This window comes from Haliotis asinina, chromosome 9 (assembly GCF_037392515.1).
Source record: "Haliotis asinina isolate JCU_RB_2024 chromosome 9, JCU_Hal_asi_v2, whole genome shotgun sequence".
Taxonomy (NCBI): Eukaryota; Metazoa; Mollusca; class Gastropoda; order Lepetellida; family Haliotidae; genus Haliotis; species Haliotis asinina.
The window spans coordinates 5,489,030-5,514,008 of NC_090288.1; the positions used below are offsets into that span (position 1 = coordinate 5,489,030).

General features: G+C 39.5%; 1 pseudogene; it reads left to right on the plus strand.

The window, feature by feature from the left end:
• Window positions 1–5,266: 5,266 nt before the first annotated feature.
• Window positions 5,267–22,774, plus strand: LOC137296227 (uncharacterized; annotated as a pseudogene).
• Window positions 22,775–24,979: the final 2,205 nt, after the last annotated feature.

Here is a 24,979-nt window from a genome sequence, read left to right on the forward strand (position 1 = left end):
ACTTGGAAACGCAGAGAAAAGTCAGTTTTGCCAGAGCTTATGCAGTCCACCGATGCGAATCTGGTTGCTACCCAGAAAATGGCGGCCTTGCGATTATGATGTCACAGAAACGATTCCGTCACAACTCGTTAAAGTCCGTCATTGCAGACTTAAGCTGGTTCCCGGCACCCTTGGCGCGCGCAGACGAGCGACATGCAAGACGAAGCCCAGTTTATTTATTGCGGGCTGAACACGACCCTCATTAATATATGACAGTCTGGAAATATACGGGGAATACAGGATCATAGACAGATGTCCCGTCATCGAAATGGATGGCCCACAGGTGATGATGAGTCTTTGACGGTTGCCGATTTTAAGGCCAGCTTGCCGCAATTCTTTTGTCTTAACGACTTATGTATATGGACCCCATACATTCAGGTATTTGTTACGCTTACACCATTTTATGGGTGACATCGTGTTATCTATCATACTATCCTCAAGTGTACGAGAACATTATAGTCATAAATAAGTATCGTGTTTGCGACGAGGGAGACAGCAGATTCTATAAGACGCAATACACAAGTTTTGGCGACTTTCAGTCCATGTTATGTTTACAAGTCTCCGTGACTGACAAGTTAAAGAATTTATTACTAATGTGCCATTTTGTCGATGACGTGGTGTCATGTACCATTCAAAATCTCATTCCCTCAAGTATATGACAAAATGACAATCAAAGAAAAACACGGTTTTTGGGAGCATTGAGACCAGAGATACCAAAAATCGGAATTCTGTATAGCTTTACCGGCTTTAAATTTGGTATTTGCACGTCATAAACTACTCACGGATGTATCCATGGATGATATTGTGACATATATCATTATAAAGATTATATCCTCAATATTGTTTCTGCGAGCATTGAGACGAGAGATGACGAAAATCGCAAATTCTTGATGGTTGTCAATTTTGCTATGACATTTTATGCGTGGTAGTATGTGACTCCAATGTTCCGCGATTTGTAGACCCATCAAGAACTTGTTAGTGCCACCCCGCCATGTGCTATTGCAAAGACTACATCTTCTAGTGTGGAGGAAAATCAAGATTGAAACTAAACATCCAATCTGCCAGGAGACTCAAAGTCAGAAGTCTGAAATGTTTCCGATTGTTGAGCAGCCCTGAATGTTCAGGCATTATTTGAGATGATTTAATCATTTGACAAGCATATACAGATCATGATATTCATCATTCCTCTGTTCCCACTTAGTCCCACATATAATTAGGGAGCTAGATACCCATACTACCCCTTTTCTATTGTGCCCACAGGAAACATGTATGCTGTACAAACTGTGTATATCATCAAACCGTGTTTATTAGTTCTTACGCCTGCATATATAGGTTCACTTTTTGATTTTCCGATTTCCCTTGCAATTAGAGGCCAGCGCAATAGATTAAAATACACTCCCTGCTGTGTGTAAGGTAGTGGTAGGAACATCGAGTGGCTTGGATGTTCTCCTGGTATATTCGATTCATGCAGTCGTACTGGCCAGTACCCATCCATACTTTTTCAAGTGAAAGATCATGAAGGTCAAACTTCTGTAATAATATATTTTTTTATTAATTTAACGTTATAGTTTTTTAAAAAAAAACATACAGGCTGTCAACAGTCATTCCATGTGAATATGGGTACGGTCTGGCATTTAAACTGCAATAAAATCACAAATTCCGGCAAAAGTATCCTGCTAATTTTCGACCCTAATTTTCCGAGCACAAGAAACTGAACACATATACCCCAGGCCAGTTTCGCACTAACTGTCACCTACTGGAAAATGCCTTCAACAAAAAGAACGTAAGTCATGCTGATAAAATTAACAGCAATAAATATTTAAAATCATGGTCAGTTTTAATAACTGGATGCATGGTTCAGATGTTTACATACGGGTCTCGCTCAGGAGCATGTGTTTTTGAGTTAGTGCAGTGTAACCTGGACAGCAACGCACGTAGGGATGCGATGGGAATGGTATTGTCCACAACTGAACCTTAATCTAGAACAGAAGCCATGTAGAAGCCATGTCCAATTATTGTGCCACTGAACTGCAGCGTCTGACCTCCCTTCATTCGTGAGTGTCGCACGTGGAATCTCATCTACCCGCCACAGCCCTCGTTGCCCCCTTTACAGCAGAATGGGTCTGAATCAAAGGTACACGAACCCGCCCAACCAGCTTGACCCCACTTCAGACCCCACGACGTCCACGTGCATTTTACTGCCGCTTTCCTGTACGTGCTGCGCTCTACATCAGTCTCTCTGATCATGAGATTGTTATGAAGTTTCACCTGTAGTTTGTAGTTGTTCTAAAAGCTGTTTCTAGAGAACAGATGCATGCAACGAAGATGAGAGTTCCTAAAACCTCTGCGGGCCTGTCCCTACAGCAGTTGTCTGGTACCATAAGGTGACTGTTGGGTTGAAGCCAAATTAAGTTAAGTCTCCCTGTAGGTTATAGATCACTCGGAGTTTGGTTTCTAATGGTTGAAATCTTCAGTTTGGAACCGAGACCCGAGACCGTACAGCACGTACATTTAGTCCTCGTGATCTCACGATACGTGTTTCAATGCTGTATTCAATGTACTGTCTTTTATCGCACTTATATCGTGACGTGCCTTCAAATTTATGTGTGTGTGAGTGTCTGTGTGTGACGAGACCTCCCTTGCTGTATAATTACACAAGATAACAAACACCATTGTTTATCGAAGATATGTTGACCTTAACCCGAATGAGGGTTGATCGGTTCTTTCACTAAATAGAATTCGCTAAACCAGTTTCTTTATGTCATCGCTAAAGATCAAATAAAAAAATTGTCCTGCCAAGGCAGAACTACAGTAAACTTCCGAACTCATGGTGATCACTGATTTTACTTCGGTGGTAGTTCGTTTATTACCGCCTAACATAGATTACAGAGTGTATATCATAAGACACGCTTAGTATCTGAACATATACAGGTTTTATTGAAACAAACCATTCCTTCTAAAGTGTGAAAGGAGTCCTATACTGGGACGGGAGATTCTGAACCTGGGAAAAACTAGACTTGCTTTATTGGGGGCTTTACCATAAGCGTTGCAGAAGGAGTTGGTCGGAAGTGAAAACAAAGCGATTCAGCAGGGAACCTATGTTGTAGAGTATCCCTGGGTTCAGTGACTGTATTTTATGAGCATTTGAAACAGTCATCACTGTATCGATCATACCTGAGACACAACGAGTGCCAACGTATTTTTATACCCAGTGTCTGAATAAACTGTCTTAATCTACCACCCCTTCGATCAGAAATAGAATCAACCAACTCCGCCTTTCAACAGATGTAAACATTGCACCATTACTCGTAAACTGTCAAGCTATATTTAGATCAGGTAATGTCACTAAACATCATCCTGTATTGTGTTAGTGCGACTGTTAAGTAAAGCACGACGGTTGAAGGTAGACTTTTGAGCAGGAATACAGTTAAATCATCTCAACAAGCGTTGTTGTGTTGTTTTCGAGCGTTGCCAAGCTGTGATATTGACATCAGGATATTCGAGGAAAAGGCGTCTGCTTTCAGGGGAGGTAACTGTTGCGTAAACCAAAACATTGATATTTTTCAGAACTGAAAACATATTGTATGTCCAGTAGCAGAACTAAAAATATATTGTATGTCCAGATTTACTGGAGACAGTGACAATAAATTGTCGACGCTGACAAATGTTTTATACATATGCAGAAAAAGAAATTCTGACAACTATTATGATGAGCTAATGTGAGGTTAACCTCAGTCATAATCTTGATTATCGTGCAATAATCAGTGTGGTTGAAAAAAAGGACTCTTTCCTGAGAAATCTCAAAGATTGATTTCAGTCATCATGGCAGATCCTTCTGAAACAAAAATAATTTTATGAGTATCCTAGCCTAATCATGGTGATTAGATATATTATTCCTGATGAACTTTGAGGACTGTTTGACTCTATGTTCTCAGCTGTCATGTTTGTATGTTCCCTTTACAGGCTTAAACAGAATGATGGCTCAGTAATTCTATTGCCAGTCTTTGTAAAGAAAACTCTTCGATTATTCCAAGTGAGTCGGAGCTGGCAAAGAATTGTTATGTCCAGTGAACTGCTGATCAAGGGTTTTTAAAAGGAAAGACAGTCTGGAGGTTAGTTATTGTTTGTATGTTTTATTGTTTTGTAAATTGAACCCATGAACATTTAATTTAGGTTACATATCAGACCCCATATTGTGTATCAAGCCCTGGAGCTTCCTCGATCAATGATGTATCCAAGTAATTAGTTCAACTGTCCTTAGCAATATATAGAACTCTGTACTCGCACAAAATATCGTCAGTGTTGTATTCAGTAGAAACATATCTACTCTGGAGGTGAGCTTGTTCTTCAGTGTACCAGGGTCTCCAAGATACAAAAAAATGATTCAACAAAATTATTTTAATCAGTTTAGGAACAGTTTATTTATTATACAGCTATATACTGGTCGAAGGACTGTATTAGATGTATCTGACCTCCCACACACATCTTTAGTAACATGTTTTCATGTTGTAATGTATGTTTGTGGTTTTGGTTTAATGACTCACACATCAGTTGAAGAAATGATTGTGTCAGGCCTGATAATCTGATGATGAGGCCATACAAGTTGGATACAATTAAATTGATTTGGATATGATGTGGCCACCTGAGCTGAGTTTAACCATTGCTTACTCATCCCACCCCAGCTGGTGGGGCATCCCACCCCAGTGTCAATCAAAACTACATCCCATTCCTGCCCCTTACCTTAATCCCAATCCAACCCCTTCTGAGCCCCGATCCTCAAAGTGTGCATGACGTTGTGAGCTGATGGAACTCATCGTTTACTCCAGGCTCACGTATGTTGCAGCACTGTAAACACACTGTGGATCAGGACCCTGGATTGATCCACACACGTCCCAAACTTCAAAACAAAAAATTCAGAAGTGTCTAATTTTGGTAAACATAAATTATATGCAAATGCCAAATAATTCTTCCTTGTAGAAGACAAGTATCTGGATGGCAACTTCTTCTTTATTGTATAATACAATGTTGCAGGGCTACTTCTTGCCCCTTCTTGAGGTGGTCAATCACTCGAAGAAGGGAAAAGATTTAGTAGCCCAGAAACATTGTGTCAATTACAATTAAGAAGAAGCTGCCATCCATGTACTCACCTTACATATTCATTAACTTCTAAATGCTGTCAAGAATCTAATTCGTCTTTGCTTGCTTTAATAGTCACTGTGATTCCATCATGGTGCTGAAGAAATCCAACTGCAGTCTGAACTCTGGGAACACACTGAAAGTCAGGTTCTATCGCAAAGAATTGACAGGAATACAAGATCACCTCATCACCAAGGTTTACATAAACAGAATCATCCAGCCAGCTGATTTTGAAGAACAGAATGCGAACATATTGTCAACATCAGAAAAGTACGTTCAAGATGGGGACCTGGCTATTCAGCATAACTTTCACGATCCAGTTGTCTTTTCACTGAATAAAAGAAAGCGATGGTTACTACGAGAGACTGTTGCTAACACCATTTGCTATATGGCTGAAGAAAACTGTGAGGAAGACTTTAAGATTACATTGGTTGATAATGTTCACTATGGATACACTTATTTCAAGTCCTTTAATATTCCTGTGTGCCGGGAATACTGGGATAGTCACAACATCCAGCCTCATGTTACTCCCAGAAAGGATGCCTCGTATATTACTGATCTACGAAATCGAGGGAAGATGAAAGAAGACGAAAGGAAGGTGACAAGGAGAAGAAAATATCACAACCAGCATTTCCGTGCAATCCAAAGGAAGGTGAAGACATTGCCCCCAGAGACAGAGCTGCACCAGCAACCATATATGTAAGACAATATGGCCACCGTTTGCAGCCATTTCATGAATAATTTTCCTCACGTAACTAGTGTCTAGATTACTTTAGATATATTGGTTGAGAAAGGTCAAACTGGGTAACTGTGTAAATAAATTTGCGTTTTTTAAAAGGAATAGATATAGAATTTCTGATTAATGTTCGCACTTAATTTGACCATATTGAAAACTGACTTTCTCATAACCATTTTACAACCAGTTTTGTTAAAATGTAAGCAATACATACCTTACTGTTTGTGTGTGAATAATTTTTCCCTTTATTTTACCTTGAGTTTTTTATTTTGAGTGAGTCAGTTTGACTTCTGCCGCTTTTACCAGCATTCCAGCAGTATCATTGTAGAGGACACAAGAAATGAGCTTGACACGTTGTACCCATATGGACAACAGAACCTAGGTCTTTTGACATGTTCAGCAAATGCTTTAAGTACCAGGCTACCCAAGCACCCTATTGGTATTTTGACCATATATTGACATATTTGTTCAAATCATCAGAATTTCTAAATTTCAATGCTCATATACATCCATTTAAGTTAGGCCTTTCTTCTGATTAAGCTGAGAAATCACGATGTGACTGAAATACTTTTGAACACTGTTGCCTGAGACTATATGTTTCACAAACTGGACATTTTTCTCCGCCCTTCACTTCCAGACTCAGGAACCTAGCAGAGCCTCATGGATGCCCTGAGATTCGATACGAGCTCTGGTCACCAGCTGAGTATACATCCAGAACAACATTCTACAAAACAATTCCTTATGAAAGAATTTGGGATAGTAAGTTTTTACTTTACAAGCATATACATTGATTTTATGAATTCATTTGTGTATCCTTGGTAAACTGGTTTTCATTTTCATTAGCACGGACGAAACAACATCCAGCCCTGATTAATTTGGATCAGGTAATCTGTGTAGAAGGGATTTCTGTACGGGCCTGATTGTCATTTCAAGTGAATTTTGTTTATCTGTAGTTCACATGTTATGATATTTGGCAATTCCTCAGTTAATGGTGGTGCAAGCTGACAGCAGCAATGTGTAAGTGCTGCACATAGTAAAAAGTACAATGAGAATACCTCGCAGAAACGAGTCGTCCAGTAGTGAACACTAAGTAAGTGCATTTATTGGCAGCTGGTGAGGTAGCCCACTGTTTAAAGTGTTCGCTCACCACGCTGAAGATCCAAGTTTGATTCCCCACATGGTTGCAATGTGTGATGACCCGTGAAGGTCCCGGGGTAGAATAGGCCTTCAGCAACCCATGCTTGCCATAAAAGGCGACTCAGCTTGTCATAAGAGGCGACTAACGGGATCGGGTGGTCAGGCTCACTGACTTGGTTGACACATGTCATATAGCCATATAGCTGTAATATTGCTGAGTGCGGCGTAAAACTAAACTCACTCACTCACTGCAATGTGTGATGCCCAATTCTGGTGTCCTCCAACACGATATTGCTGGAATATTGCTAAAAGTGGTATAAAACCCAGCTTACTGGCTTGCTTTTTATGATGATCAGTTTGATCATTTTAATTATTTCCTCTTTTCCAATGCATCTCATCCAATATCTTCATCAAATGAAATGTCAGCTGCATCATCTTGTGGTTTGTCTCTGCTGCAGCCAAGCATCATTCCGTGGAACCATACAGGTTCCATGTCTTCTGTTTCAGTACACTAATCAGCTGCCTGCCCTGTAAGACACCTCTTACTTTTGTTCTTGCCTGTATTCCCTGCTCACTTTTTCAAGCTTTGCTGAACTGTACTATGTTTGTGAATTGTGGGATTTTCATGAGTGAGGGAATGAATTTTCAAGTCACCAGAAATGGGCTTCACAAATGGCACCCATGCTGCGAATTGAACCCTGGCCTCCGACGGGATGAGTGAATGCGTAAACCACTAGTCTACCCTATTGCCCCAGTTACAACTGAAGCTCATGTACCAAAATATTTCTTGCAATAGCAGTTATTTGTAATGAAATGTAAAGTTTTAGTATCTAACAGCATAGGGACTCAAACTGGGTCTTTGGCGTGACATGCGAACGCTTACCTCAGTGGCCCTTATCTTCATGAAGACAAAAAATGTGGACAACAGATAAATTTGGTAGCAGGTTACTTTAGGATTCATCTGAAAATGTAAAACATGTTTGACTGCAGCTCATTTAAAGGTGCTTTGGGTTATGTTCAGCAGTACCTCTGCGTCAACAACATTTCAACCAAGTAACATTGATGTATTTGGGTGTACAAGGACAGTGGTTCTTAGATGTCCATGTTTTAGTAAATATTGATATATGGAAAATAATGTCATGAATACTAATCAGTTAAGGTATTTGACCATGTGGGGTAAGTCTGTTTTATGGGATATAGCCATTGCTGTTTAGCAGCCAATATGTGCATGTGATATTTATAAAATGTCCTACATGGCCAGGATTTTGGTTAGTTGAAAATGAAATCATATTGAAAATTATACAATCAACCTTTGATGTTTCAAACTTTCCATTGTCGCAAACTAAAGGCATGGTCTCGTTCTGTACCTTCTTTAGTCATTGTTTTTGCAGTTTTGTTGAATCTTGGAAAAATTGAATTATTTATAGTACTGGGTGTTTATAGCTTTAACATATCCACATCAGACTGTATTGAATAGGAACAATAGATTTGAAATATGCTCATAGAAACAAATAAGGGAACACATGAAAGTGCAAGTGTTCCTTTATTGTTTTCCAGGTTTGTTCACAAGGTAAGTGTTGCACTTAGGAGATAAACATCATGTGTTGGCCAATTTCCAGGTGTTATTGAGTATTTGAAGCACTGGAATGCATTTGGAACCGACGGCATCAGCCACCGCAGGTATCAAATGAAGTATTCCCGTGCTTCAAACACTCAATGACATTGTAAACAAAAAGTAAACCAAAGGGTTTTAGTGTCTGCACTCGTTTACATCGAGTACGGGTGCAGCAGTGAAGTGTCATCAGCTTGCCGTTTCAGCTGGTTCCCATGGTAGCATCTGGAGTTACTCATTTGTGACGTCATTCTAACTTTACGTCACCATATGATTTGAATGACGTCACCACTGTTGATGACACAACAAAACAATTGTTTACGTGTCAATACGCAGTGAATAGTCTTGCAGTTGTAGATTCCCGGAAACTGTATTGAATAGGAACAATAGATTTGAAATATGCTCATAGAAACAAATAAGGGAACACATGAAAGTGCAAGTGTTCCTTTATTGTTTTCCAGGTTTGTTCACAAGGTAAGTGTTGCACTATAAGTGAAATTCTGGAAATAAATAATGGAACATTTGTACTTTCATAGGTTCCCATTTTCATTTCTGTGAGTATATATTGTATCTTAAATTCTGTTCTGTAAAATGTATCTTCAGGAGATCCAACTCACAATATGAGACGAAATAAGGCCCTGAAGAAAAGTAAAGGACTCCACAGCAAGAGAGATAAACAAGAATCACATTTTGGTTTCTCACCGCAAGGCATTAAGGAACAGGCAGATCAGGAACAGGAACACCCAGGAGGATTTGGAGAAGAATGGATGTGGGAGTTGGACAAGGTGGAGGAAGTGAAGAAACGGGAGAGGGTCGTGGAAGTGGATTTGCAAACAATGATCATGAAACAGAGTCCAAGGAAGAAGAAACAGAAGAAGAAAGGACAGAAGGCTAACATGTTGGAACAGGAGACTTACGTGTTTTTGACTGATGAGAGGAGGAAGAAGGTCAAGGTTGAAGTTGAGCAGATCAACAGAGCAAGTTCCTTGTGGACAAAGAAATATGGGAAAGGTTGTGCAGTTGTGCTAGAGAACAGAACCAAAGTGGGAGATGATGATAATGGTGATGATTTTGAGATTGTTGATAGAAACGCTGAATCTGTGAATCATTCTGACCTGGCAGGCGAGATACTGGAACTCGTGAAGAACCACCTGCAGGTGTTCAATGGGAACTTCTTTGTGTGCAAGGTTGCCATGGAAGACATTGTGCCAAGAAAGCTGGTGGAACTGTATGGACATGGTGTTGAAGTCAGCCTTGTCCATCCTTACACGTTTGTCATTAACCTTGGGAGAAGTCAAGGTCACTGGTGTATGGTGTGTCAGATGTCGCCTGGACTGGGATTTTGGCCTGACCCTGAATCTCAAACCACTGTTGCTCTTAGGTAAATATATCTGTAACTGATATCTGATTTTTTCATAACAACTTGAAAGGTACAATTTGGAAATATTATCAGGTTATGAGTTAGTAGTAAATGATGATTGCTCTGAATAATGTAAAAGGAAGTTGTTAGTACTGGAGGGAGACCTGATTTCACTGTTGTTAATATAAACATTAAGGAATGACATTTTGGTGAAATGTATGTAAACAGTATTACACACACAAGTTCAGAGTTGCAATGAACATGATGGGTTAGGAGATAGAGGAACAATAAATTTAACTTTCATAATTTTTTAATATTCTATTTCATATCTCTGATCATGTTGAGACAATGCAAGCAATACCTGATGGTCAGTTAAGCTTATGGATTGAACATATTGTTTTGATACACTGATTTTAAGAATGAAGTTGGATCCTTATGTCTGTGAAATCTACAGTCACATACGTTACTTACCCACGACAGTTTCTGGTAACTTGAAACATGCTGGCATGTTATTTTTGAGGTAGCAGGTTTTGTAACTTGCTGCCTCTACTGTCTTGACAGGTAATAGTAATTCATACTTTAGAACCCAGAATAGAAGTTTCCTTTAGATATATGTGAGTTTACATTGAGTGAAGGTGAGCTACTGAACCTATTCCTCAGTAAATTATATACATGCAGGGTAACATTGCAAGGAAGAGGTAGCGAACATGACATCTGCGCTGTGAACTCCAGGCTTCGTAACGCTGTGAAGCAAACCTCCAGATCAGGACACACACTGATAGAGTTATCTGCCCTTGCCAACGAAGTCATTGAAGAAACATTACAAGTTTTGTAAGTAATGTGTACTAACATTAGTATAATATGATCCCATTTCATTTTAGGGTTATCAGTGATTATGTTTTGTTTTATCTTAGATTATTATTTTGGAATGTCTCATTCTCTCTCCCATGTCACTGGTATCGCCAATTGTTTTCAAAGTCACGAAGCTGGAACAAAAAAGCTCTATCTGTTTTGTATGGAGAATATTACAATTAGAAAGTAAGAAAAGTAAGGAAATCAATTGTGTCGTTCATATACTCTGTCACAAAAGAAATTCACACCACCAGAGATTGTGTTTGTTGAGGCAGGTCTTTGGTGGTTTAACAAATTAGCAATCAAACTAAATTTTTGAGCAATTTGTTCCTGATAGAAAACTACTTTATGATGGATAGTTTGAAGGAGTGATGACAAGGAATGTGTTGCAGGTCACCTGTGAGGAATACATATAAAAACTTATGACCCTGTCTACATATATTTTCAATTCAGGGTGACTACAAAGTCTCGGGCAGATCTCCATGGACACAGAACAATCCAGAAGAAACTTTTCTCTGAGTTAACTGTAGTGAAGACAGCTGAAGAGGTTTACCTTGAGAACAAACAGGATAGACAGGTAGGTGACATTCACAAGTAAACAGGATAGATAGGTAGGTGACATTTACGAGTAAACACAATAGACAGGTAGGTGACATTTACAAGTAAACAGGTTAGATAGGTAGGTGACATTTACAAGTAAACACAATAGACAGGTAGGTGACATTTACAAGTAAACAGGTTAGATAGGTAGGTGACATTTACAAGTAAACACAATAGACAGGTAGGTGACATTCACAAGTAAACAGGATAGATAGGTAGGTGACATTTACGAGTAAACACAATAGATAGGTAGGTGACATTTACAAGTAAACAGGATAGACAGTTATGTGACATTCACAAGTAAACAGGATAGATAGGTAGGTGACATTTACGAGTAAACACAATAGACAGGTAGGTGACATTTACAGGTAAACAGGATAGATAGGTAGGTGACATTTGCGAGTAAACACAATAGACTGGTAGGTGACATTCACAAGTAAACACAATAGACAGGTAGGTGACATTCACAAGTAAACACAATAGACAGGTAGGTGACATTCACAAGTAAATATGATTAACATGTTGGTGACATTCATCAGTAAACATGATGAGCAGATAGGTCATATTCACGAGTAAACAGGAAGGTGAGGTTCATTATTAAACAGGTATGCCTTGTTCATGATTAAAGAACAAGGTCTCATTCCTGAGTAAACGGATTTGTTGTATTCATGAGCAAACAGAACATTTCACATACTGTATGTCTCCTTTCCAGATTTGATTATTTGCATCACTGGTCTGCAGTCCAAATGAAGCTCAGTTAAATAATCATTCAAGTAACCCCATTGTTGGTACTAGAGTTTAAATGGAACTGCATTAATTTTTCATGTATTTCTTTTGGCTATGGAGTGAGTGAGATTAGTTATACACTGCACTCAACAGTATTCCAGCAATATGATGGCGGTCTGTAAATAATCGAGTTTGGACCAGACAATCCAGTGAACAGCAGCATGAGCATCGATCTGCGCAACTGGGAACCGATGACATGTGTCAACCAGGTCAGCGAGTCTGAGCACCCGATCCCGTTAGTCGCCTCTTACGACAAGCATAGTGGCCTTTTGTGGCAAGCATGGGTTGCTGAAGGCCTATTCTAACCTGGACCTTCATGGGTCTTTGGATATGGAAACACATGACCGAAAGATTAAATTTTAGTGAAAACATATATCTTGACTGTTTTTTTTTGTCAAATTGTGTTATAACTTGTTTCAGGTTCTACCAAGTGTTGCCAGAATTGACCTTCTAACTCTGATTGACCTTGATTTTGACCTCATAGAGGAGTGCTCAATCTGCTTTGCATCTTGGGAAGGAGAGGAATGGTCATGGATTTCACACAATGTGTCATTGTTGCCTTGTCGACACAGCTTTTGTCGACAGTGCTGGCAGCTCTACCTATGTCAGAAGATCAAGGAAGGGAGGACAACTCTTCATTGCATGGTAAGGTAACTGTTGATAGTCTTAGCACTGGTTGCAAGGATATCATGTGTGGTGTCAAGATGTTAAATATGTGACACATTTAGCAGATTTTTGTCAATCATTCTTGAATAAAATAATGTATTTGTTGTGGTTAGAGTGTGTGATCAATCATGTGTCATCATAATAATCAAGATCTGCTCTTGATGTAAACCTCTTGGTTTATGGTTGTGATCGATATATGTGCAGGTAGTATTATTGGCAGAAGTATTATGTCGTAATAAATTCTCAATTCTTAACTCAAATGACTCAGAACCAGTGTGCTATATAACTGAATACCTCCCGTACAGCTACTCGATCTACAGTGACTTGGTAGATAGCAATTGTAAATATTGTATATGTCTGTTGAACATTCATATTGTTCTCATGCATGAGACTCAATAACAAAATTTGTTGTTTTAGGAATATGGTTGCCAAACTGAGTTGGATCCTGCTACAGTTACCTCCCTTGTTCCCCCTGACTTTCTCACAAGGTGGCAGCAACAGTGTGCAGAGAGTCATGTGACTCAGGCAGGGGGCTGGCACTGGTGTCCGAAGGCAGGGTGTCAATATCTAGCCAAGATGGCAAAGCCACAAGATAAAAAGTGTGAGAAGACTTGCTAAGTACCCGAATGTCCTTTTTCCAAAGTTCACAGATCCCTGCATATTTTACTGACTTTTCAGAGAAAAACAGTGTACGCAGATGAGTCAGATATACATGGTATTACTTCTATCACGATTCCTTCTATGACCCTTGTATAAAATATCAGCATTGTGGGCCAGAGCACCCTAGAATGCCCATGACACCAATAACTTGACCTTTCCATAGAAGTTTCTAATGTATGGAATTTGTAGAGAAGGTGTAAACACATTGCATCAATTGCACTGAGAGACTGACATTTCTAGCTCAACAGACATGTCTAAATATTCTGAAAATAATTAAAAATCATCAAAATTAAAATATTTGAAGCCAGTAAGGTCATGCTACATTTTTCACAGCCTTGTCAGTTGGTAATATCTTTGTCTTTATAATCTAGATTGGATACAATATAGTAAACTTGCAACACTGCAGTTAAACCTTTACACTTACCAGAGCAAGGATGGGCAGGATCCCAATTAAGGAACAGGATTTTGATGAAGGCATGACTCTGTTTCAGCTCAGCGAATGTGCCAGTATGGAGTTCCTGTTCTGTGTCACTGTGGGGAGCTTTGGTGTCTTCTTTGTCAGAAGTCACCTCATTGGCCAGCTCTCTGTAGCCATGGCGATATATATTACAAGATGTTGCTGGAGAATGGTATGATTGGAATTGTTATTAGATGTTTCTTAGTCTTTTCTGTTTGCAGATTGTCATATTTATTATGCTTTCCGTAATAATAATTTAAACGTTTGAGCTGCACTAAATGGTGCACCATCATTTAAGGAAAAAGAAGAATTTATTGTGACAGTGTCTCACATTAAGTATGCTCATAGCGCTAACAATGACTATAAAATACACTTAGTACTGAAGTCAATTTAGAGAAACTTTCTGTAGAGAAAGGTTTTGAGATGACTCTTAAAGTTTGGAAGGGTTGGAGACAACTTAACTTCATCAGGGAATTTAATTTGACAGTTGCCGTGTGGTCGTAAGTGTTTCTGTTGTTTAGTGTACTAGATTGACCTGATAAGATACAGGTAATATGATATGTTTGGAATATTGGGAATATACTTATTTAGCTGGGGCTGGGGGGTAGCCTTAGGGCTAAAGCATTCACCTATCGTGCCAAAGACCTGGGTTTGATTCCAGTTTTGAACTGAAACACGTTTTTGTTGTACTCAAACGACCTTCCGTGTTATACCATTTTTATTAAACGAGTGAATGATTTGGTATCATTTTTAACAAGCAAATGAAAATGGTATTTCATGGAAGCACAAATTGATAGAAACTGCTGCTGTGTGAGGACTCCCAGTTTTCCTTGAGTCAAACAACCAGTACCACTGCGACAGCAGCTTTAGCATTGTGACATCATAACTCTGAACCATTATGATGTCATACATCTAGCGGTGTTACACTAGTGTACTGCTAGACACATATTAGATAATCCTGCGCACTGAACGCATTTGTGACAAGAGAGGCGGTACAACGAATTGGGCGAGTACACTTGGCTGCTACAGGTAGCTTGACGATTATGCATGTGCAATACATGCTAACTGTGACATGAAATCAACACTGCTAGTGATTAGCACCTGTCTCGCTACTGTGTAACACCTGTCTCGCTACTGTTTTACACCTGTCTCAATACTGTTAAACAGATTTCAGTTGTAGTAAAAAATATCCAAGTTAGGAAAACATGGGCAAATAGTTCATTCTCAGGCAAGGGAGATAGCATACAATGTTTTCATGTATATGGACAAAAATTGTGCAACCAAAGCAGATTCTCTTTTACAAAGTAGCCTTGCTACTTTACTCTCAACGGCAACTTTAAAGCACATTAAGGCAGAAGGTGGTAGGAGTGCAAGTGGACCTACATTTATCAGTCTCACCAAGTTGCGCAAACCCAAAACTTGCAGTTACAAACTTGATGATTTCGACCGGTGTGCAGTCCGTCAATTTTACAAAGTTTATATGGCATAAAAAAACAACTACCCACTCTGGATACGATGTTTGATATGGCAATTCGTTGGGATTGTGCCTGTTCCCAAATCGAGTGTGCTATAACAATTCATGCGTGAAACGCACAGGGAAAATGAACTTCTGGATATTTATCAGACAACCTGTCTCCCTCTTGTTTCAAGTGGATCGTTCTGTGGGGAGTTCCCAAATATGCAAATTGGGGTCATTTGTCAGGTTGTGGATCATCTTATATGTGTTTACCAGTAATATTGCAATAAAATATTGCACTGCAATATCTTCCACAGGCAAGTAATAAAGGACATATATCACAAGATGTCTGCACAAAGCTGCACTCATTCATATATTCAGTTCCTGTGGTCAACCGTAATTGTATTTCACAACAGGTAATGAAATGGGTCGACAGATTACTAGTAAATCGGATATGACCTATTTCGTTAAGCTGAAAAATTGCCCTCGTTGCCACTACCCGATGGAGAAAGATGGCGGCTGCAGTCACATGACCTGTAAATGTTCTCACCACTTCTGTTGGGTGTGTCTGGGCGACTGGGACAGCCACGTGCGTTCTGGCCTGGTCTGTGCTTCTCATGAGAAGGAGGAAAAGGTGAGTTGGTGCTGACATAGAATGATCTGTCTTTATAGCCATTCAGGACTCATTTAGTTCCCAGTTATGATATCTTACATATTATCATATATCTATCGCATATATATTAAGACTGTTACAATTCACTCCTGTATTCAGTGATTTGAACTCTATCCCTTCGTGAATTCATTTCGTTATTTTTCACATCACTAGGATCAAAGATTCCTGATTTTTCTTATGTACTTTTACTTGATAAATTATTTATCAAAACAAGATATGCAAAATGGAATATATGTTCAATCCAGGCAGGAAAATAGCCAGCACTGTTTGGGAGTAATGTGGTCATTGTCTTGATTAAATAGTGCTGTGAACATCTTAAAAATATGTTAAATAATTATTTTGCTATTGTTTCACTTGAGACAAATACTTCAATTGCTTTTGTTGCATTCGTTATCCAATATCCTCATCATGCCGAAGACCTAGGCTTGATTCTCTACATGGATACAGCGTAAGAAGTCTATTTTTTGTGTCCCCCACGGTGATGTTGCTGGAATATTGCTAAAAGGGACATAAAACCTTACTCCCTCACTAATGCCAGTGTGTTCCAAATTACTAACACAGTAGATTGAACAGTAGTGGGTTATCCTTCAGTAGTGTGTTACACTGAGTTATCCCATAGTAAAGGGTGGTAAAAGGTTCACCCAAGCAGTGTAGTTTATGGTTGCTGACTTATTCATGTAGACGGTGGAGCTGGACTCAGAAGCAGTGATGACGTTCCATGCATCGCAGTACAACAAGTCTGTATCTCATCGATATGCCTGGAAGAAAATGACCACTACATTCATCAGGTCAAGGGTCATCCAGCTGGTCAACACCCAGGTAATAGCCTTTGAAATATCACTATTATCAGCATCTTGAAAGGAAATGTATTCATTTCCGCACTTGTTTTGTACTTCTAACAGTGTTTAGAGTTGATGTTATATTTAACCATTTTGAGCCTAAAGACTCGATATATAGAATTTCAGAAAGAGTTTTGTTTTTCATATTTTAACTTGAGTAAATCTTTGACTAAAGCTGATTTGCCATGGAGATGTTTGCTAAAGATAGCGCTAACATGTGCTTGCCAATTTAGCTTTTCTCATGACCTCAAAAGCATTGTCCTTTGACCCATATTTTAGCCAATCTCAGGTATTCCACCTTGTCAAACTTACAACTATGTTTCCCGCTTTACTGATCTCACGTCCGACTTCAATCATTAGGCATCCATGCGCAGCAACACACTTCTTCAGTATCATTACGGTTTTAGTTGGCAGAACATGCTGATCAAACACATCTCCAGTCCTTTGGGTCAGGGCTGGTTGTGAGGTAGGGTATGTGTCATCTGCTTCCTTCTGAGGCGTCTGAGGCAGTTTTATATAAAGCCGTGCATTTTTATCAAGTTTTGAGTTTCACCAACAAAATGCTACGTGCACATAACAGAAAGGTAAACAATCAGGTACAGATGACTAGGTGAAGGGACAATAATTATTTATGATGGTGCCCTTGGTCCCATGATATGGTGTTGGTTAAGTAGATTAATTCAAGACAATGTCCTGAGCTTCAAGCTGGTAAAGTGAGTTGACTCCTCCAAGCAGACCGAATAGAAATCGCTTCAATTGCACCTGAAACAGTGAACGCCCCTTTGCTCTAATAATGAATATAAACATACCAGGAATAATGTGTTTTGATGTTCCAGAGAAGGAAGATATGGAAGAATTCACCCAGCGCCATGAATACATCCCAACTTGATGCGGCTCAAGCATTCCTCATAGACCAGCTGGTGTTGGTCCGAGATGTGAGTGTACCCACTGATGATACCACACAATATCAGCTTATATTGTAATCATAGCAACCTGAATGAAATAGGCTAGGCAGCAGGGCAGCCTATTGGTTAAAGCGTTCACTAATCACGATGAAGACTAATTTGATAACCCACATCAGTACAATATGTGAACCCATTACTGGTGTCCCTCATTTGAATATTGCTGGAATATGGATAAAAGTGGCATAAAACTTTACTCTGTCGCTGGATGGATTGGGTCCATTTACAATTGCCTCCCTTGGTTGTGCCAGAGTTGCTGCTTGCCTTCTCAAATTTATTATTCATCTTTGTGATTCTTGGTTAGGAACCTGCATACTTGTAAATGAACAACCTAACCCGTTTAAATGAGATGGAGATTATTGTTAAAGGTATGAAATGGTGATGTGTGGATGCCATGATGATAGTGCTAGCTGCTGATGTTGTGAAAGTGATGGAGGTGCTGTGTTTCAGCTTCATTGGCTGCTGGAGAGCTGTAATGTGCTGCTGTCAAACACACCTCGGTCCTGCCAGTCGAAGAGCCTTCTCACCTGTATGTCCCAGCTGGCCTTCACCACCTCCAGACTCGAAGCTGTAGGTATACTTCTGTGTACAATATCTCTGACACATTCTGGGTGTGAATGGAAACTGAGACCGTCTTCTGTTTTGAGTGTTTTGATAAATGATGTTGTGTGCAATTATTAGTTTCACAGAATTGTCTCCAACTGTTGTAAGTTAAAAAGATTTCTCCAATTTCAACCCTCACAAGTTTATCTAATTCCAGTCCTATTCAATATTCTCCAGTTCCAACCTATTCAAGTTTCTTGAACTTCAACCTTGTCACATTTCTCCTGTTTTAACCGGTTGAGGTTCCTGTCAGTACAGGTTTCTCAAATTTCTAAGTGCGAACTGTTTCTTCCACTTTCTCTCACTACACATCTCTCATATTTCCATCACTTCAAGGTTCTGCCCTTTCTATCAATGCGTAGTATATGATTATAGGTCATTTATATATCAGATGAGAGTTCCAAAGGTTACTTCATTTCTCATACTTCAGAACCTCACAAAACATTGTGTCAGTGACACCATAACAGTCCCTTGTTCCTATAAATACACTCAAACCAACTGACAGATGAGTATTCAATTGTGAATTTTCTTGTTAACGTCTTTGAATGCTCTTTAGAAGTGATGGTAATATGAGGAACACAACACCTCAGAGTTTGTTCCTGATATGTGTGAAGCTCATTTCTGGTAGTCTCTACCATGATATTGCTGGAATATTGCTAATAGTGACGTAAAACTAAGGTCACTTACCTCATACTGAAGTGGACATTGATAAACGCACTGTGTTGCAGCATTTGCAGCATATTTACTTTAGTTCTAACACCCAAATGTGTAGCACTTATATATACAGACAGATGTATTTCACATTTGGGACAGTTTGGGTGTTTGGTCTCTGGGTTCCCCAGATGAGCATATGCCCAGCAACCCATGAAGATCCGGTTCAGAATTGATCTTCAGCAACACGTGCTTGTCGTAACAGGCGACTAATGTGATCATGTGCTTAGGCTTGCTTAGCGACTTGGTTGACACAGGTCATTGTATCCCAGTTGTGTAGACTGATGACCATGCTGTTGATCACTGGATTGTTTACAGACCTAACTCCACCATATACATGTAATATAGCTGAACATGACCTTAAACTAGCTGACTCATATGCCAAACGCCCACATCACTTCATGAAAGGACAGTAGCAGTTAGAGCCCAACCAGTGTGGATACAGCTTTTTGAGAAAGGGTGCACATTTCATTTTCACACACGTTACAGTGATCATATAACAAAATTTCTGGACAAAATGCGCACCCGTGCACACACCCTGAATCTGCCTGTTGGCCCAACTCAGTAATTTGTTTCTTTATTTCAGATTTTGAACTTGCCAGTGCTGAAGTCTGAAATGCTGACTCGCCTTAAATCTCTGAGCTACATGGCCTGGTCGACAGTGAACCAACTGGTCTTGCTGGCACCCGTTGTTCAGGCAACAGTGGACAGACATTCACGACAATCAACAAGACAAGGATCTAGAAGCAGAAAAGAAAACTGACTTTAGAATTTGTATGTCACCATAAGTGCTTCCTACACTGAATAGACTTGCTGACTTGGTTAACACATGTCATTGTAACACGGTTATGTAGATGGATGCTCTTGCTGTTGTTCACTGGATTGTCTGGTCCAGATTAGAATATTTACAAACCATTGCCATTTAGCTGGACTATTGCTGCGTGTGGTGTTAAACGACAAACCAAAGACCAAGGCTATACTGTAAATCTCTGAAGTGTCTGATCATCTCTTGATATTTCTTATAAAGGGTGATGGGGTAGTCTGGTGGTTAAAGTGTTTGCTTATCTTCCCAAAATGCAAGGTTTGATTCTCCACATATGTAAAGTTGTGATGTTCAAGAGCTGTAACCATGGTGGAACATGTGCTAAGAGGGGTATAAGACCATGCTCAATTGCTCAATCTCTGTCACTTGATACTCCGGGAAACTGCTAGAATATGAAACAAAACTCACCCACTACAGACTGATGAAGTGGACATCTTAAACTGTGATACTGGAATGTGACATGAACTGTTAGCCTATTCAGAAACAGTGGCAGGAACTGGAAAAATGAGAGAGAATGGATATTTGCTTGTGATGACCTCCTACTGTGAAGTCTTTTGAATATTGACAGATGTCACTGTCACTGACAATTGTTTATGTTTGATGCAAGGTGTTTTATATATCACGCAGCATTTGTGTGTGCATGATATGACAGAGTGACACAGCGTTATATGATGTATGTGATTGTGTGTGCCTGTTTGACTGATACAATGTGTGTATATACACATTGCCATGCGTGCACTTCACCATATTAGTGTGTGAGATAACACATTCCTATGTCTGTTTGTTTTTATGCTGTTAGATATAACACATTGTTAAATCTGTGATTGCTAGGGTGTTACATATGACACATTGTTATATGTGTGTTTGGTAGTGTTTCAGATTAAACACGTTCTTATGTCTATATGTATGGTGTATTATATGTGACACATTATCTTACCTAACACCTCAATGTTAATTTTGAATTATCTGAAGCACGATTACATGTCTGTCTGTAACCTTTGCTAGATTTGCAAATGACAAGAAAAACGGATTTATTTACCTTCAATCCATCTGCATTCAAAACACATTTCCGTATATCATATGTGACTCAGTGTAATTCAAGATAAAATGTTGTAAAACAACATTTATGTATGAGGTATGATAATGTGTCATATATGATACACCATACATATAGCTCCAAGTGGCTGAGGGAACACAAACAAACATCAAGGGTACATCAACCCTTATCTTATCTCACACATAAATGCTGTTTTCTGATTGGCAAAGTACTCTTCTATTATTTTCAATGTACCCCACTTACAAGTGAGGTACATTTCAATGTACCCCTCTGTCAATGGCAACTTATTCGGTATATCATCATAGTACTTCTTTATCTCGAATAACATTGAATCCTGCATGATGGATGGATATTACTGATGTTATGCGAATGCAAATAGATGGAAGGGAGATAACTATAAATCTGATTTTTCTTGTATCGTCCGCAAAATCTAGCGATGGCAACGCACAGATTTGCCTTGCATTCCAATAAATAAATTTTGACAAATATTCAAATGTAGTCCCTGTGAATATCAAGAATGGGAATTACTTCGTGGCGACTTCACTAAAACATTGCCTGCAGGATAAGCAGCAAGATGCAAGATTCGAATCATTTGATTCACACAGAGTTTAGGATTTGATATTCATGCTTCAGAAAGTTCAGAATTAACATTGAAGTGTTCGGTAAGATATATATGCAATATATGTATGTACATATACAAACATCAAGGGTACATCAGCCCATGCACCCTGGAGACCACTGAACACCTTATATTGTCCCGTTGGTGACTAGTGAAGAATTTATTTTGTTAGACCTGTGACTGGTAAGATATTAAATATGACACAGTTTAATGAATGTGTTTGTTAGTGTGTGAGACATTTTTATATTGTTTGGTATTGTTTGAGATAAAACACATTCTTATGTATATTTTTACAGTGTGTTAGGTCTGACAGATTGTTAAGCCAGTGATTGGTAGGGTGTTTATATATTAATATATATTTTTGAATCCTCCTTTTCTGTGATAACCAACAGTGCATTTCACTGATGGTGTTGGATATTTCCATGTTACACTCTATACATGTAACAATTTAATCTGACATGCCTCCCTCACTGTATCAAGGGATTGGAGGGTCTGGGCTAGGATAGGCCTTCAGCAACCTATGCTTCCCATAAAAGGCGACTATGCTTGTTGTAAGAGGCGACTAACTGATCGTCAGACTCACTAATTTGGTTGACACATGTCATCGGTTCCCAACTGCACAGATCGATGCTCATGTTGATCGCTGGATTGTCTGGTCCAGATTCGATTACATGTATTTACAGACTGCTGCCATATAGCTCCCTTATGGCTGGAATATTACTGCGTGTGGCATTAAGTCAGCTCACTCACTCACTCACTCATTCAAGGGATTCAGGACTGTACACAAGTGGTCTCTGGATGGTCTGCACTGGCAGATCCAAACCAGGTGCTAAAAAGTTCCCCAACTTTTCCCCCGAAGTATTTCCCCTTAACCTTTGGACTTCATGATTTATGTGATTTGGATTTTAATCATTTTTGTTGTTAGAAAAGTGTTTTTAACAGCTGTCTTTCAAGAATGAGATGTATCATGAATAAACGTCTGACCATTTACACCTTCTGTCTTGTGGAATATATCAGCAATTGTACTGGATGGCCCAAGTGTTTGGTGAAACCATGGCAATGGTTTAAGCCTTTAGTGTGAATGTCAAAAACAATAACTTCAAGACAACTGTGTCCGAGATTCCAGTTTTGATTGGGAAGGTCAGATACGCACGCACGCACGCACGCACGCACGCACGCACGCACAAGGCAGTACTGTCAGTGACACAGATTATAGCCACATTAGATGGAGGCTTTTGATTTAGCAACGAGTCATATTTTTTTTCATCTCTGTTCAGACGGAAGACGCCCTAGACAATGTTATGCTACACTGTTTACAGCTACTGGGCAGGTTTGATGTGTGTATTAATGTGGGTAGTCATCTCCCATACCGGTAGCAAAAAATGGTTAAGTCACAACAGACGTCAAGGGCAATTTAACAGCACAATCTTACACAATGAAATTCCTCTGCCACGCATCTTTTTCATTTTGCTACAAGCAATTGTCTGGTCCAGACTCAATTACTTACAATCAGCCGCTGTATAGTTGGAATATTGCTGAGTACGGCCTTTGAAAGAGAAGGAATACCACAAGCAAACATACAGTTTAAAGAATTATAACAGAAAATAGGACCACGATCGTGAAGTGAGCAGTGAACCTGAGCCTTTGACACCTCGGCCAGGCACCCCAACTCCCACTATGTATGGCACGGTGCTTGAATAAGTAATCTTTACTTTATCTTACGATACATAGTGTAATTTACATACATTACTTTAACAAACTTGTTGCTAGGCAAACAGGCCGACCTTGTGTTATGGCCACACCAGGATCTGCTTCCCTTTGTTTTAGTCGCTTGTTTCTGCGTCTTTGTTTCCCGCTACTTTATCATATTCCTTCAATACTTGCCATAATATAATGTCACACAGAACCATAAAACCATCCCGGTCTGTATTTACACAGCAACTTCTGTTTTCTGTACATTGAACATGGAATAGTCAAGATATAGGAATCTGGGAAAGTAGACACTTTGGGCTGAAAACGGCGGTTAAGTGTTCCATTTTGAGTGAGTGAGTGAGTTTAGGTTTGCGCTATTGCAGCTATATGACGGCGGTCTGTAAATAATCGAGACTGGACCAGACAATCCAGTGATCAACAGCATGAACATCGATCTTCGCAACTGGGAACCGATGACATGTGCCACCCGATCCCGTTACTCGCCTCATACGGCAAACTCGCCTGTTATGGCAAGCATGGGTTGCTGGAGGCCTATTCTACCCCAGACCTTCACGGGACTGTTCCATTTTGAACTAACATTAACTTCTTAGAGTAAGTGTTATATTATTTACAGCTAATAGGCACGTTTTGGTGGTAATAGGGACAACCGTTTTGGCAGTCATTTGCAAATAGAAAACATGGTTTGTTGTTAATCGCCGCGAGACTCCGTAATTTCCCTAAATGCTCTCTAAACATTAAACCCCTCCTTACGCTCACAGATCTTACGTAAATACCTGTGAGTAGGTCAGTGGGTGAATGAGTGAATGTAGTTTTATGCCGCACTCGGCAATGTGGCAGCTATCTTGTAGATAATCGCGTCTGGACCAGTCCACCCAAGTGATCTACATGATGAACATCGTACTACACAGTTAAAATACGGTGACATATGTCAACAAAGTAAGCGGGCTTGACCACCAAAGGAAAAAATACTACGGACAGAACTACATTCGAAACTGAGTACATGGATGTTTCATTCAACAAAATGTAAATAAAGACAATTGTCTGATTTCTGTTTTCTTCAGGCTGAGATATGTGTGTTGCAGTTCAGCCTATCTACACCTCATTAATGAACGTAAGTTCGCTAGTATCCATTATCCCCTTTATACCTGTACTACTGTACCACGTCAGCTGACGGGGAGGTGTCACAAGATAAGAACCTTTTTCGCAAAACCCTTTCATGTAGTTGGGTCGATATTTAAAATTTCTACTTCGTTTGGATTTCTCAACCACGCTAACCTTTCGGTTCAATTGTTGCCAGTCAATACAAAACAACAGGTTTTTTCCTGAGGGCCAAAATGGGAAAACACATTGATGGTGGTCAACAAAAATCAACGTGATTAAAGTAAGTGTGCTCGCGGACTCGAGCTATCATTTGGAGAAATGTAGTGATATCTTCTTAAAGAACGTGCCCGTGAACATCCGGGTTAGAGCTGGTCTTCGTCA